General features: G+C 37.5%; 1 protein-coding gene across 5 annotated transcripts in view; it reads left to right on the top strand.

Annotated features, from left to right (window-relative positions):
* Positions 1–12,773, top strand: part of Usf3 (upstream transcription factor family member 3) — a 93,604-nt gene that overhangs the window by 16,707 nt on the left and 64,124 nt on the right. The gene's annotated exons all lie outside the window — the stretch shown is intronic.

Below are 12,773 nucleotides of genomic sequence, written 5' to 3'. Positions count from 1 at the left end.
AGTTAATCTCAGTTGTGGATTATCAGGGCCAACAGCTGTTTAAAAAAATTATGTCAGTTGTGGTTGTAGTGGTACCAGTAGCATCAAACTCAGCCGATAGGGCTCAACAGCATCAGCACTTGCCAGGCAAGTGTAAGGTCATGAGTTCCATCCCCGGAACCCAAAACAAAACAAAACAAATAAACCCAAAAAATGCAACCTATAAATCAACAAACTAAGCTAACCCTTAATTTGCAACTTTTAACCATTGGAACTAGGTTTGTGATTATGTAACAAAATATAAAACAAACCAGATAATTATATGTAGCCTGTAAGTCTGTAGTGTGCCAATTTTGCCCTCAGAGGTTAAATTTAAAATGGATTAAGGAGAAAATAGAGGGGAAAGAGAAGGAGATTACAAGTAAGGTTGGAGGACAAAGGTGGATCCCACCAACTTGGGGAAACTGGTGCAGAAGAGTGAAAGAAAAGAGAAATGGAAGAGAAAAAAGCTAGAACAGAACAGAACCACACCCACAAAGATATTAGGAACCACTGTCACCCTCATTAAAAACACAACAGTGGAAGAGAAATAAAAAACAAACAACAAAACAAAACAAACAAGAAAAAAAAAATAGCCCACTTCCAGGATTCTCTCTGGGTTCACTAGTAGACAGCCTGTGGAGACAGAATCCCGAATCGTGCAACTCTATCCCTATAAACCAGCTGTTGCTTTATGGCAGAGTAGTAGATGACCTTAGCAGGGCTGCCCCTAGACCCGCTAGACCAGACTCACGGGGCTTCCCTGAGTCTGTGCCCAGCTAGGAGCTACTGGAGGAAGCTGGCAGCAGTTCTGGTTTGGGCTTATCCAGATTGACTCCAAAATGGCTCCTGGCTAATTGTTCTCTCCCTGTAGGAGGCCTGACTGAGCCCTCTGCACTCACTGCCAGCCAGTGCAGTCCTCTCCCTCTGCCACCCCCCTCCACTGCCTTATCTTTTTGCAGAAGCCTCTGGAGTCGCAGGCTGCCACTGTCTCCGTGACCGTGACCGTGTGTCCTCAGGTTCTAACAAGTCTCATGCAGTGAGGCTGGCTCTGGGCAAAGACACAGCCAGCTGTGCCACCTTTTTGGTTGACAATTTTCTCTTTACTGTCTCTGTGGGCTTCAGTTCACAGGTCAGATTCTTCCCGGGTCTGGGGAACCTACTTCCTTTTTTCATCTCTTCCCCACGATGCTCTATTCCAGTGTCTGACAGTGACTCTCAGAGATGCTGTTTTCTCTGCTGCTTACTGCTCTGCCATCTTCCTGGAAGTCCCGCTTTTTAAACTTTAATAAGAATGCTGAACAATAGCATGGTTGAAATAACTGAATTAATGAGCTAGATCAGATCAAGGAATTTTTTCAAAATATAGTGAAACAGGCAAACAGGAAAATTATGAAATTTTTCAGAATGGAATATAGAACTAGGAGGGGAACTAATATTCTAGTACTAAAAGCCTGTATAGTTTCACTGTTTTCCTGGCAGAAGTGGTCAGGATGGTGGACAGTTGGTGGGTAAAACTTTTGTAACAGAAGGGCAGAAGATCATAGAGGTAGTTTTTTAAATAATTTATGGAGGAAAAGATCTTCAAATTTTAAGGGCCATACAGCTCAGTGGCATAGCACCCGCTTGGCAAGTGCGAGGTTGTGAGTTTGATTTCTGGTACCGGGGGGAAAAAAAAGAAAGAAAATTTTAATGCAGCCTGCCCTCTGTATCAGTGTGCTCTGCATCTGCAGATTTAACCCACTGTTGACTGAAAATATTCAGAAAAAACACATTGCATTTGTATTGAACACAGAGTTTTTCCTGCTTATCACCATTTCCTCAGCAATGTAGAATAGCAACTATTTACATAGAATTTACATTGTATTAAGTATTGTTTAAGTCATCTAAAGATGACAAAGTGTATATATCTTAGTTCTGTTTTACCGGTTACTGAGACAAAATACCTGATGCCCAAAGTTGGGAAAGGAAAGGTTTATTTCTTAAAGTTTTTGGAAGTTTTAGTCTATACTCAGTTGGCTCCAAGGCAGGGTGGCATGGTGGGGCCACAGTTTATGGTGGCTTCAAAACAGCAAACCAGAAACCTGCAAGAGGGCAAGACACACCTTCCTGCCATTAAATCACATCCTGGCTCCATCCCTAGGCCAGTGTAGCACTTACTCCCCCAATCCAAGCGTTAGACAATGAACCAATCACAAATGCATAATGCAAAGGCATGAGGCTTGGGGGCCACCAACATAAACCATGACAATACAGAAAGATATGCTTAGACCACCTAAGCATGATAGTGCATGCCTGTATTCCCGGCCTAAACTATAAAGTGAGATCTTGTCTCAAAACAACAAAAAAGATGTGGCTAGTTGTATGCAAATACTATGCCATTTTATATAAAATGTTTGAGCATCTTCAGACTTTGGTATTCACGGGGGTCCTGGAACCAACTGCCAGGCATATGAAGGGATATGTATTAGGGTACTTTAGGTTATTAGGGAGCAACTTGTTTTCTCTGATTTTATCTCTGGTTTACTTTTCTTTCTTTTAAAAAGAAAAAAACAAAAATCAAGATGCAAACAAACTGCAAAAGCAAAACAACAAAAACAATATCAATATAGGATTTCAAATCAAGATGATAAGAATTTAACAATGGTTGCTATTGCTTTTCTTTTCTTTGTGTGTCAGTTTCATCCTTAGAATGGCTTGTTTTTTCACAAAATGTTTGCAAGCTGAGTATTTCGAAAGAGTATAGCTACCCACACCACGAGAGAAAGGCTTGCAAAGCCTGACACTGACAGCACAAGTGCTGCATTTAATGGAGCAAGTGAACTGAAGAAACTTCATAGAACAGGTGAAACCATCTAACAAATGTCTACTACCTTATGTTTCTTAACACTGTAAGGATGAAATGAATAGGATAAAAATAAAAGGAAAAATATATTGAGGAAAATAAAGAGGAAAAATTATTTTTTTAAAAAAATTATTTTACAGAGATTAAGACAAAAGAGGACAGAACAAGGCAGATCAGAACAAAACAGTGTAAGCCGCACAACACTTCACACCCTGATATTAACAGTAGCTACCATAGTGTCTCTTTCTTTGAAATAGTTGAGCATACCTTCACATACAATAGTATCAAGCATAACAAAATAGTATAAAACCATGCAGGAGGATAAAAGTATTACAGGGCATTCAGAACCAAATAACAGAAAATGAACAATGGCTACTATGTTATCTCATTTCCATAAAAAATTTGTACTATCACACATATTAAAGCCCAATAAGATACAACATGATAGCACCAATGGAAACAAAAGAACAAAAGCATGGTAGGACTTCAAAGCAAGATGATATTAAATCAGCAATGGCTGCTATAATGTCTTGTTTTCTTCAAAATAGCTGTTCATACCATCACATATAATAAAATCAAACAAAACAAAATAAAACCATTCCAACTAATGAATGAAAACATTATAAGGCTTCAAAGGAATATAATGGGGAATCAAAGTTACCATAAAATCTTCTGTACTCTTACCATTTCTTATGCTAAGGATACTATACGGTATTTATACATGTGAGTTTGATTTATTTCACTTATGAGTATGATCTCAAGTTGCGTCCATTTATTTATAAATATCTCAGTGTGATCAGTCTTTATAGCTGAGTAGTACTCCATTGTATAAAAATACCACAACTTTTTATCCATTCCTCAGTTGATGGACACTTAGGTTGTTTCCAAGATCTGGTGACTACAAATTGTGCTGCTATAAACATAGGTGCACATATATCACTGTGGTATGATGTTTTCAGTTCTTCTGGGAATATGCCTAGAAGTGGAATAGCTAGGCGAATGGGACTTCCAATCCCAGCTTTTTGAGAAATCTCCAGACTGACCTCCACAATGGTTGCACCAATCTACACTTCCACCAACAGTGCAGGAGAGTTCCTTTTTCCCACAGCCTCTCCAGCATTGTTGTTGGTAGTTTTCTTGATCCTGGCCATAAAGAAGAAAACTTGTTACAAGAGTAAAAGTAAAAATGGATTAGAAGGACAGAGGGAACAGAGTAAGACCAAATGTAACAGTTACAATTAAAGTGACTGAAGTAAATTCAAGTTTGTTTCTAATGGTTGGCTTGCATGTTCAGTTTCTTGCTGTATACCTTCAGTCATTTGTGTGGGTTAGAAGCCCACCCTAACAGTCCTTTGTAACCTAATTACCTAATTACCTGTAGACTTTACATGGGTACTTATGGGAGGTAATGCCATACTTTGCAGAATATACTAATTTTGAGGGGACACATTCCAGCTGTCTTATTACATAGGTATCTAGATAGCTAGATAACACTGTGTGGTGTTATTGCATTGTATGGATGGAGATACTAGATTCAACTCTTTGAAACTGCTCTCAGGAGGCAGAAAAAGGGACCAGGTCAATAATGTAGTGGTTGAGTGCTTGTCTGGCCTATGTCAGGCTTTGAGTTTCATCCATGGCACTTTTAAAAAGGTAAGTTAAATATAGCAATTTTAGGTGGTTCAACATAATACGATATTTAATTGTCCTTTTGAAAGCCTGTAGAAGTTTTTATTTTTATTTTTTTGCTACTTCAAATAATGTGGCAACAGACACTCTGAAATAAATGTGTTTGTTACATATAAGACATATCTGTAGGGTAAATTTCTAAAAGTCACTGACTCAGAGAGGTGTATGTCGCTGTGGACCAGCTGTGGGCTGGAGGAGGGAACTCATCGATCCTGGTGTAGCTTTTCTTGCTGGTGTAGCTCTCAACAGAGAGGTGAAGGGAGAGAGATGAGGCAGGAGGCAGAGGGGGAGCTTCAGTTACTCGCTTGAGAGAGGGATTACTCACATTAAAGGAATTGTACTGCGATCTTTACAGTGGATTATGTTGTGACTAAAAGTCACTAGAAGATTTTAATGATTTATTTATGTGCAGTAAAATCAGAAATCTGCTCTAGAAATTTTCCAAGGAGTACAGTCACCATACAGAGATTTGAACCAGCAGTGCAAATTCTGTGTGTCCTATTCATTTAATGTGATAGTTACTAACATACATATACAAGTAACGGTTTGGGCTTTTGTAGGAAAATGTCTAGAATTGATATAATTACCTTGTTAAAAGTAGAGGGGCATCACTACTTCATATTGCAGCTATTTTGTTCAAAGTTTTTACAAAGAGCACAGATTATTTGTGCTAGAAAGTCTTAAAACCCGGAGTTCTCTTTGAATTTAGATTTTTTTTTTTTTGTACTGGGGATTGAATTCGTGACCTTGCACTTGCCAGGCAGGTGCTTATGCCGCTGAGCTAAATCCCTGGCTAGATAAAATTTTTATGCCAGGATTTGTAATTTAGATGGGCAAGGAGAAAGAAAAGTTCTAGCAAATGCCAAGCTGTTTACAGTACTTAGCCTGAATAATGAAAAGCTTATAGAGCAAAGAAACTTCTCCATTTAAATGTATACATTTTTATACTCTTTGAAAATAATGTTGTAATGTAAAGGGGTTACTTAGGTAGTTTGAAAATAGAAGTTTAAAACTATCCAGAAAATCATGCCTTTGCCTGTTTTCTTTTTTTTCAAGGTAAAGATAAAAAAAGCTCTAGTGACAGGACTCCATGATATCTTGCTCTTGTAGCACATGTCATAGTTTCTCAAGATTGACAGTGTACACCTCTGTGACTGGTAGCACCAAATATGATGATGTAATTGACAGAAATGAGCTATTACTGCTAAAAGCTGTAAGGTTTCTTTAAACAGAAACTTAAGACTTCTAGTAGGAGTGAATGCAATGCAAAAGACAGCCTCAAATATCATGACAGGTCCTCAGGTGTCCACTGAGTTAGGAACAGGCACTGACACTACATACAGTACTTGGGAGAAGGATTCTTCTGGGTGGAGTGAGGACCCTGTCTTGTTCCTGAACTAATGACCAACATAATCATGACAACATGTACAGATGACAGATATGGTCAGCTGTATAACATTTTAGCAATGATATTCTACACATACAACAGTGATCTTATGAGATTGTATCACCCAGTGAATGTCTAGCCATGTTCATTTGTGTTAAGTGTATTATATACAGTGGTTGCCCAATGATAGTAGAATCACTTAATGACATTTCTTAGGACAGATCCCAGTGTTAAGCAACATATGACTATGTATGTATAAATATTTCAGGTTTTAATGAGTTGACCCAGGTATAACAGGTAATAGGACATCCCAGAAAGAGAATTTTTAACCTAAACATGCTTGAAAAAGTAGCTGTAAATAAAAGCTCATATAGCAAAATACAGAGAAGAAAAAATACCTAAAGCATTAAAATAAGTTAATAAAAATTAGACCATATATACTTGTATGGTACTAGAAATGTCATTATCACGATTTTGAATATTGAATGCTGTGAAGAAATGCTAATGTTACATAAAAACTAGAATGCAAAGTTGGGTTGGCCCAGCATTCATGAAAAATCTGGTGTATATGAAAAAAAATCCAGGAAGTCCTTCAATAAACCATGGACATTCTTGTCAGTTTTTCTTGAGGGATTGACAGAGAATGACTGTTGTTGTTGTTTCTTTCTTTTCTTTTTGAGACAGGAGGGTCTCGCTTTGTAATTTAGGCTGCCCTTGACCTAACTGTGTAGCCCAAGCTGGCCTCAACCTTGTAGCAATCCTCTTCCCTCAGTCTGCTAAGTGTAAGGATGGCAGATGTCAGATATGCCCAGCTAATTGTTGAAATTTCTGTTTTCTAGATATATATTATTTTTATTATAAGAAAAAATTGTTAGAATAAGATGATCAAAATTAGTAGAGCTCTTTTTGCTACAGAGTGAAAAATTGAGCAGCCGTGTAATGGATGTGATCTGGACCAGGAATTTAAGCTTAGTTGTGACATTTCAGAACGTTATATCTGATCCAGTAGGTGATTTTGATTGGAAAAGACTAAGTGTTTACTGCAGAGTTCAGTTGAAGAAATAGAACATATTTAAAAAATATATGCTGGCCAAATATGATACTGTGTTCCTGTAACCCTAGCCTCTGGGAGCTGGAAGCAGGATGGTGAGTTTGAGGTTATCCTGCGCTACAGAGCCTGTTCAAAACTGCACAGTGAAAAACAGTCGTGTACCTATGTAGCCATTCCAAAAAACTTTTCTTTTTATTTGGTGCTGAGGTTTGATCCTTACATATACCAGGCAAAAGTTCTATCATTGGGCTATACTTCCAGCACCCATAAAATAAATTTTTTGTCTGCTTTTAGACAGGGTCTTGCTGTGTACCCCAGGCTGGCCTCCAACTCGAGACGCTTCTCCTGCCTTATCTTCCCAAGTGCTGAGATTACAGGCTTGTGCCACCATGCCTGCCAAAAGAAGTATTTTTTAAAATAATTATAAAATACTTAGGAATGCATCAAACAACAGCAAAACATTGAACATAGAAAAAGAAAAGATTGTCCTAGATTCATGAACAAATAATATTTAAGCAATGTGTTATAAACTATTTTCAATTAAAACATTTTAAGTATAATGTGAAAATCGGGTGGAAAGAATTAGGTTTTTATCTTTTTTTGTATCGAAAAACCAAAACAAAACCTTTTGCACTACTGTTGTTAGGAAGAAAACATGCGTCACTGAACAGGTACATGTAGTTTTCTTCTAAATAAATGCCAGCATTTGTTTTGATTACTTCACATTTTCATCATATTGAGGAGGCTGGGAATGACTAGTATCTAGGCAAAATTTTGAAATTACATGGTGAAAGAAATTGGGGGAGAGGGGAAGGAGTGGGAGGGAGAGACAGAAGGAGGAAGGGAGGAGAGAGAGAGGGAGGGAGGGAGAGAGGAATAAGTAGAGAATTTCAAGTTATCTGGAGACATTTACCAGAATTCTTTTCTTTGGGTTGGTGAGTATAATTCACTATGAAGCTCACCTGTCTAAAATGATAGCTTTTATTGTATGCACAGTTATACAACCCTTACCATAATTTAGGTTTTTTGTTTGTTTTTTGAGACAAGGTCTTACTATGCACTGCAGGCTGGCCTATAACTCAGTATGTCCTCCGCGCAGACCTTAAACTCACAGCAGTCCTCTTGCCTCAGCCTCCTGAGTGTTCCATACCACGTCTGACTGTAATTTAGTTTTAGAACATGTTCATCGTCTTCCACAGAAGCCCTTACCCATTTGCAGGCATTCCTCATCTTCCCCCAGCCTTGGCAGCCGCTGTCCTACTTCTGTGTCTGCAAATTTCTCTGGTGGAACTGTACAATATGTAGTTTTCTGTGACTGACTTCTTTCACATTTTGTAATGTTTTCAAGGTTAATTCATGCTGAGGCATGTATCACTGCTTCCTATCTTTTTATTTCTACTGCATGAATATACCCAATGTTATTTTTTCCTTTACCGATTGTTACACATTTGGTTTGTTTCTACTTTTTCGCTGTTACAATATTGCTGCCACGAACATTTGTGTATAAATTTTTGTTAAACAGTATGTTCTCTTGGATGTATATATGCTTGTGAGTGTATGGGTCAGGTGGTAATCGTGTTTTTTGAGGAACTTTTCCAGAGTGACTGTACTGTTTTTCAGCCGCACTGGCAATACGTGGAGGCTCCAGTTTCTCTACATTCTCACCGACACTTGTTATTCACCGCCTTTATTTTAGCCATCCTACTCGGTGAAAATACATATTTCACACGTTTTGTATTTATATTTCTTCTGTAATGTTGATCATCTTTTCATGCACTTACTGGCCATTTGCTTTTTTTCTGTCCTGCCTGCCTTTGAGCCTTACAGTTTCCGTGCTGGCGACTGATCCTAGGCTTACGTGTGCCTGATAAGGGCTCTTCCATGAGCTAGACCCACTGTCCCTCTTCACCCATTTTTGTATTAAGTAATCTTTTTATTATTGAGATATGAAAGTTCTTTATATATTCTTGATAAAATTCCTTATTAGATTTATGATTTATAAAAATTTTTTCCTTTTTTTGTTTTTACTATTTTTTTGTTTTTGTTTTTCTTTAGTGTTACTGGAAATTCAACCCAGGTATTTTGCACTGAGCTATATCTCCAGTCCTTTTAAAATTTTTATTTTGAGACAGAGTCTCACTAAATTGCTGCTCCCAACCTCTGCTTCTGCCTGCCACAGTGCTGGAATTACTCATGTGCAGCATCATGCTCAGCCAGTTTTTATTTTCTTGGTGGTGTCATTTGAATTACAAAAGCTCTTAATTTTTTTTAAAGTTCCTAATTTTGATGAACTGTAGTTTGTCTGTTTTTCTCTTTTGTCTCATTTGCTTTTGATAGCATCTCAAAGTTAGCTATTGCATATAATTCATTTTGAGTTAATTTCTATATGTAGTATGAGATAACACTCTAATTTTATTCTTTTCTTTTTTATTTTGGTGCCAGATCGAACTCACAACCTCATGCTTTCCAGGCAGGTCCTTATTCCACTGAGCTAAATCCTTGGCTCTCTAACTTAATATTCTTTTCATGTGAATATCTAGTTGCTTCAGCACCTTTAATTAAGAAGTCTATTCTTTACCTCTTTGGATGGTCCTGGAAACCTTGTGCAAAATCAAGCAGTCAGAAATGTAAGAGTTTACCTCTTTACTTTTTTTTTTGTTTTTTGAGACATGTCTTGCTATGTCTTGAACTCATGATGATCCTCCTGCCCCTGAATTCTAGGATTACAGGCATGCACTGCCACACTCAGCTTCACTTTTTTTTGAGACAGGGTGTTGCTCTGTAGTTCAGATTGACCTTGTTTAGCCTCTGGAGTGCTGGGATTCTAGGTGTGTGCCACCATCCCCAGCTGTTTCTCTATTCTTAATTCTATTCCTTTGATCTGTATATCTGTCCTATGTTGGTACTATACTGTCCTGATTACTGTAGCTCTGTAGTAAGTTTTGAAATTGGGCTTTTCAACTTTATCTTTCCAATCTTTTGTTTTTTAAACAGTATTGACAATAGAATTCCATTTTAAACATTTAACATAGATCTAGAGCAGATTTGAATATTTTGTTTCATGAAAGAACTGTCATGTTGTTTTTTATTTGTATACAGATTTTTGGGGGGGGGGTCTTTTCTGTTTTTATTGGTACCAGGGATCGAACTCATGACTGCCTGCTTGCAAGGCAGGCGCTTATGCCGCTGAGCTAAATCCCCAGCCCCTATATACAGATTTTTTTGATTTATGCTTTTTTTTTCCTTTCTGTGAGCCAGGGGCTTACTAGAGAAGGAGTTTTTGTTGGGGTGTATAGCTCAGTGGCACAAGTGCCTGCCTGGCAAGTGTGAGGTCCTGAGTTCAATTTCCTGTGCCAAAAAACTCCCCAAAAACAACGAAAAAAAGGAGTTTTCTAGCTGGATATGGTGGCACATGCCTGTAATCCCAGAGTAAGAGGCTGAGGCAGGAGGATCACTAGGAGTTCAAGGCCAGAATAGCTACATAGTAAGTTCAAGGCCAGCCTGAACTACATAAAGACCTAAGAGAAGAAAAGAAAAAGAAAAGAGAAGGAGTTTTCTGGGCTAGATATTATTGTGTACATAAATCCAGAATGTAGATTGGAAAAGAGGGAATATAATAGTTGGAGAAACAGTCTTGAAATGTGTATAGTCTTACATTTAATGTCAGGCTGGCCTTGAACTTACTGTGTAGCCCAGATTGGCCTTGAACTCACAGTACTCTTTCTGCATCAGCCTCCCAAGTGCTGGAATTACAGTTGTGTGTCATCATGTCTGATTGAATTGTTCATTTTAATATGAGATATTAAAATAACTTATTAACATGATTAATTCAGAAGACGTCAAATATTTTGTACTCATAGAAAACTTTTGTTTTACCTTTTCATTTTATTTATATTTTTGTTGAGATATAATTTGCATACAACACCCTCAACCTCTTAAAGAGTATAGGTTAGTGCCTTGTAGTATATTTACAAGGTTGTGTAACCACTTTTATGTTCTAATTCAAGAACACCATTCCAGAAAGAAACCCCATTCCCCATCAGCAGTCAACCTTCATTTCTCCTTCACACCTCTAACAACCACTAACCTACTTTTCTGACTTCAAATTTGCCTATTCTGGACATATGCATGCAAACAGAGTAATACAATATGTGATGGTTAGCTTGAGGCTTATTTGCATAGCATGCTTTCAAGATGCCATGGTGTAGCATGTATCATATTTTATAACTTTTTAATGCTGAATAATATTCCATTATTCAGCAGTACATCACATTTTATTATCTATTCATCAGTTGAACATTTAAGTTGCTTTAACTCATTTTCATACAAGTTTTATTTGTTTATTTGTTTGTCTTGTACAGGGATCAAACTCATGACCTTGGTTTGCCAAGAAGGCACTTACACTGCTGAGCTAAACCTCTGGCTTGTACAAGTTTTGTAATAACTTACGTTCTGAGTTCTTTTGGGTTAGGTACCTAGGAATGTAATTGTAGGTCATTCAGTAGCTCTGTGTAACTTGTCAAACTTTTTCCAAAGTGGTTATATCACTTTGTGTTCTGCACATTTTTTGAGTAGATGTATATGTGGATCAGAGGAACAGAATACAGGATACAAAAACATCCCTGGACACATTCAGCTATTTGATCTTTGACAGAGGGGCCAAAACTATATACTAGAGGAAAGAGAGCCTCTTCAACTAGTAGTTCTGGAAAAATTGGACATTTGTTTGCTGAAGATTGAAATTACACCTCTATCTTTCACTCTGTACTAAAATAAAATCAAAATGGATCAAAGTTTTAACACTAAAACAGAAATTGAACCTACTGAAAGATCCAATGGATATAAAATATTTGAAGTCATAGACGTAAGAAAGAATTTCCTAACAGAACCGCAGTTACATAGAAAATAACATCAAGAGTCAGCAAATGGGTATACAGTAATTTAAAATCTGCACAGCAAAGAAATTAGTTAGTAGAATGAAGAGACAGCCTACAGAATAGGAAAAAAATTTTGCAAGCTGTTCTTCGGCAGAGAACTAATATCAAGACTATAAAGAACTCAGAAAAATAAGACCACCTAAAATAAAGGACCTAGTCAAAGAAGGGGAAGGTGAAATAATTAGGTACTTCTCAGAGAACGAAGTTGTAAATGACCAACAAATATGTGAGAAATCGCTGGTGTACGGCTTGTGTCTAGATGTCCCCCCAAAGCCTCCTGCAGTCATATGTGGAAGTTTTTCAGAAGTGGCTGGACCTAGGATGTGTGATACTGGGATGGATTCCTGGTGCAGTGCTAGCTAGGATCAAGGGCATAGGATTAGGGGTGTGAGTGCTGCCCACCCTCAGTGGCCTTCAAACTGTTTCTCTGCAATGTTACCCTGCCTTAGAGCCAGCCAGTTAAGGATTGAAACCTCTACAAATTGAGTTAAAAAAACCTTTCCTCCTTTAACTTTGAGTATTTTGTCCCAGCAATGAGAAAAGTAACTAAAAAGTGTTAAGGAATACAAATGACCTGTTTAAGAGACTGATAATGTTCTGTGTCTTAATTTGAGTGGAATTGCATGGGGATATTCATATGTAAAGATTCACTGAGATACATATTTAAGCTACTGACTTATGTATAAATTATATATCAATAAAAACATTCATAGTCCTTTTTTGATACGTTGCTAGTTTATGAATTGATATCAGGAATCACTGATCTCAAGGTAAAATCACAACACATTAATTAGTCTTACACATTTTCCTTCATAATATTGTCCAAGTTTTGGCCTATCCTACTGC

This window comes from Cavia porcellus, unplaced genomic scaffold, assembly GCF_034190915.1.
Source record: "Cavia porcellus strain 051 isolate PalLab524CR breed Dunkin Hartley unplaced genomic scaffold, mCavPor4.1 scaffold_15, whole genome shotgun sequence".
Classification (NCBI taxonomy): Eukaryota; Metazoa; Chordata; class Mammalia; order Rodentia; family Caviidae; genus Cavia; species Cavia porcellus.
The sequence above is the reverse complement of the archived record's forward strand: the minus strand, read 5'-3'. Positions and strand labels throughout refer to the sequence as shown.